Source organism: Lutra lutra, chromosome X (assembly GCF_902655055.1).
Source record: "Lutra lutra chromosome X, mLutLut1.2, whole genome shotgun sequence".
Taxonomy (NCBI): domain Eukaryota; kingdom Metazoa; phylum Chordata; class Mammalia; order Carnivora; family Mustelidae; genus Lutra; species Lutra lutra.
Genome location: NC_062296.1, coordinates 80,371,191 through 80,375,727, shown reverse-complemented (window position 1 = coordinate 80,375,727; position 4,537 = coordinate 80,371,191). Strand labels below are relative to the sequence as shown.

At 40.6% G+C, this 4,537-nt stretch overlaps 1 pseudogene; it reads right to left on the bottom strand.

Annotated features, from left to right (window-relative positions):
* Nucleotides 1–3,315: 3,315 nt before the first annotated feature.
* Nucleotides 3,316–3,721, bottom strand: LOC125091847 (calmodulin-1-like; annotated as a pseudogene).
* Between the last annotated feature and the right edge of the window lie 816 nt (nt 3,722–4,537).

The window sequence follows — 4,537 nt, the reverse complement described above, 5'->3', positions numbered from 1 at the left end:
AAAAATTTTCAATCTAATTGAGGTAGACGAGAGGAATTAAAGATAAGTAGTTTTATTACTCACAAGAATATAGGTAAATTGGTTTTTTTTTTTTCAGCATAACAGTATTCATTGTTTTTGCACCACACCCAGTGCTCCATGCAATCCGTGCCCTCTCTAATACCCACCACCTGGTTCCCCCAACCTCCCACCCCCCGCCCCTTCAAACCCCTCAGATTGTTTTTCAGAGTCCATAGTCTCTCATGGTTTTTATTAAAGTATTTAGTCCAGAATGGAACAAGCTCATTATAAATTATAATATATTACAGTGGAGCTCAAATAATTGTCTTATTATGTGTTCCTTCACAACCTGAATCTCAAATAAGAAATCTAGTAAAAGAATCTATCTGGTAAAATGGGCTTCATCAAAATTAAAAACTCTTCCTTTGTGAAAAACCTGTTAAGAAGACAAAAAGAAGCTGCAGACTGTGACAAAGTATTTCAAAGCCACATGTCTGACAAAGGGCCAATATATATAATACACAAAGAGCACTAAAAACTCAACAGTGAAAAAGTAAACAGTTCAATTAGAAAATGGGCAAAAAGTATGAACAGACATTTCAATAAAGAAGATATAGGGATGATAAATAAATACATAAAAATATGTTCAATATCATTATCCATCAGAGAAATGCAAATTAAACCTACAATGAAACCACTTTATACCTATCAGAATGGCTAAAATATAAAATAATGACAACACTAAATGCTGACAAGCATGTTGAGAAACTTGATCACCAACATGTTGATGGTGGAAATGTAAAAGAGTACAGCCACTACAGAAAAATTAGATAGATTATTTTAAAACTACACATGTAATCACCATATGACTCAGTGATTGAAAACCTGTGTATTTATCTATCCCAGAGGAATGAAAATTATATTCACGCAAAAACCTATAAATGAGTATTCATAGCAGCTTTCTTTGTAAAACCCAAAACCTGGAAACACCCCAAATGTCTCCCATGGGTGAATCTTTAAACAAACTACATACATATGTAATACCACTCATTTGTTTGCTTCAATCCTATCCCTCTTTAGAAATGTCTATTTTCAATTAGGTTATCCTTAGTTAAACCATGAACCACTAGCACACTAGCAATATGAAATTCTGCTTGGCAAAACTAATGAAAAGTTTATAAAATCAAGGTCAAAAGCAGATAAAAGCTTACTATTTTTTTTGTAATTTTATTTTTTTTCAGTGTTCCAAGGTTCATTGTTTATGCACCACACCCAGTGCTCCATGCAATATGTGCCCTCCTTAATACCCACCACCAGGATCACCCAACCTCCCACCTCTCTTCCCTCCAAAACCCTCAGTCAGTTCCTCAGAGTCCATAGTCTTTCATGGTTCATCTCCCTGTCCAATTTCCCCCAACTCCCTTCTCCTCTCTATCTCCCCATGTCCTCCATGTTATTCCTTATGCTCCACAAATAAATGAAACCGTATGATAATTGACTCTCTCTGCTTGACTTATTTCACTCAGCATAATCTCCTCCAGTCCCATCCATGTTGATACAAAAGTTGGGTATTCATCCTTTGTGATGGAGGCATAATACTCCATTGTATATATGGACCATATCTTCTTTATCCATTCATCCGTTGAAGGGCATCTTGGCTCTTTCCACAGTTTGGCGACTGTGGCCATTGCTGCTATGAACATTGGGGTACAGATGGCCCTTCTTTTCACTACATCTGTATCTTTGGGGTAATTGCAGGGGCATAGGGTAGCTCATTTTTAATTTCTTAAGGAATCTCCATACTGTTCTCCAAAGTGGCTGCACCAACTTGCATTCCCACCAACAGTATAAGAGGGTTCCACTTTCTCCACATCCTCTCCAACACAAAGCTTATTTTAAAATGCTTATGCTATTATTCCATTGTCAAATTTAACTCCTTCAAGTGTTCCCTTAATTTCATATTTTATTTCAACACAACCAACTTCATGACCCACCATGGGAATCCAGGGAAAGTTAATTTTTTTTTAAGTTAATGGTCTTTTTATTGAAAAAAAAAAAAAGACAAGCATCTATAACTTGACATGGACATAAATTGCAATTTCTTGAACAGCAATGTTGATGGTTGTGCTGAGGTCCACAGCCACAGCCTACTCTGCTGGCACCAAATCATAGTTCAGAGGGTTTTAAAAACAGAGAGTCCCAAAATGCTCTCTTGTTAAAGTTTTCTTTTTTTTTTTTTTTTAAAGATTTTATTTATTTATTTGACAGAGAGAGATCACAAGTAGACAGAGAGGCAGGCAGAGAGAGAGAGAGGGAAGCAGGCTTCTTGCTGAGCAGAGAGCCCGATGTGGGACTCGATCCCAGGACCCTGAGATCATGACCTGAGCCGAAGGCAGCGGCCCAACCCACTGAGCCACCCAGGCGCCCCTAAAGTTTTCTTTTTAAAAATTTTGTGTGAATGGTGACAGCCTGACACACATTTCACTCTGGTAAAAACACAACTAAACCAACACATGCAGGATGCCACCAGAATGTGTGTCACCATCACCAGGGGTCAGGACACACAGAAGTACAAGAGGGCTGGCCTGCTAAGTGGGGCTACATCTAGACAGTTTATCCCTCACCCATCTTTCTGTACAGCATCCTGAGGTAAACCAATTTTAAATGTTTGTTTTCAGTAAACCAGCTATGACAACACATACTAACAAACTGAACTAGACCCCTTTTGAATAGGTTTCAAATTTGTTTTTTTCATTTTTCATTTTTTTTTAAGATTTTATCTATTTACTTGACAGAGAGAGATCACAAGCAGGCAGAGAGGCAGGCAGAGAGAAAGGAGAAGGCAGGCTCCCCTTGGAGCAGAGAGCCTGATGTGGGGCTCGATCCCAGGACCCCGAGATCATGACCAGAGCTGAAGGCAGAGGCTTAACCCACTGAGCCACCCAGGCACCCCTCATTTTTCATTTTTAAGACAAATGCCTGACTATGCTCAACTGTCAAACTGCATGCATGAGAAACTGGCAACGCCAAAAAGTGCATTAATCATTAGCAAACGGAACTGTAAGGAGTCCACCAAGTGCTTCCTTATCATTAAGGTAGTACAAGTGTTTGTATCATAAACTGATGTGTAGCTTGGTCTTTAGGGCACAGGACCACCAACCAATACATGCAAATTTTGTGTGTGGACAGAAGGCACTTTTGACATTCAGTTTTGCTTTGTAGAAAGAGAATGAGTAAATGAACTTTTTTGCAAGATGTTAGTAAAAGATTCCACATGATTCTTCTGGGAGAGGCAAAGGAGTTGAAAGTAGGTCTTCATTTTGCAGTCATCATCTGTATAAATTCTTCAGAGCTGACTTGTCCATCTCTATCAATATCTGCTTCTCTGATCATTTCATCTACTTCTTCATTTGTTTGTGTTTCTCCTGTTTGTCATGACATGACAGAGTTCTGCTACGCTGATATAACCATTCCCATCCTTGCCAAGACTCGGAACACTTCACAGATTTCTTCTTCACTGTCTGTATCTTTCATTTTTCTAGCCCCCATAGTAAAAAATTCTGAGATTGGTCATATCCTGCAATTAGGCTTCTGCTGGTTTCTGACTCAGTGACCTCGTAACAGTTCCAAGTTCCTCTGTTGCGCCATTGCCATCTTTGTCAAAGAGGGAAAAAGTTGCCTTGAACTCAGCAATCTGTTCTTTGGTCAGCTGATCAGCCATGGTGCTAGCAAAGAGAGGAAGAGCAGAGGGAGCAATTGTGGCTACACCAGCACAGAGGCTGTGATGGCCGGGGTGCCTCCCTGGCCACTGCTGCTTGTAAAGCACAGTGTGTGCTCAGCACCATACCACTGCCACTGCCCAACTCCAGGGAAGGGTCTTTTTTTTTTTTTAATTTAAAGATTTTATTTATTTGACAGAGAGAGAGAGCTCACAAATAGGCAGAGAGGCAGGCGGGGGGGGGAGCAGGCTCTCCACTGAGCAGAGCCCGACATGGGGCTCGATCCCAGGACCCTGAGACCATGACCCGAGCCGAAGGCAGAGGCTTAACCCACTGAGCCACCCAGGCGCCCCAGGGAAAGGTCATTTTAAAGACTATACATCGCATAACATTAAGAGAACTACTCAATACAGGACCCATGACTTTCTGCAAAATTTTATCAAATCCAGGTCAAAAGTCATCAGAAACCAGGCCCAGAACTGGTGTTTTCTTGCCATTTGAAGAGACTACTTTATTAGGGAAAAAAGGGGGGTTGTTTGTTTGTTAAGATTTTATTTATTTATTTGATAGACACAGTGAGAGAGGGAACACAAGCAGGGGGAGTGAGAGAGGGAGAAGCAGGCTTACCACTGAGCATGGTGCCTGATGTCAGGCTTGATCCAGAACCCTGGGATCATGACCTGAGCCGAAGGTAGGAGCTTAAAGACTGAGCCACCCAGGCGCCCTAGGAAAAGAAGTTTTATCCACATTTTCTTTTACAGATTTGCACTCAACTGTGTTTTACCTTCTCCAAAGGAAGCAGTATTTCGGATATAATT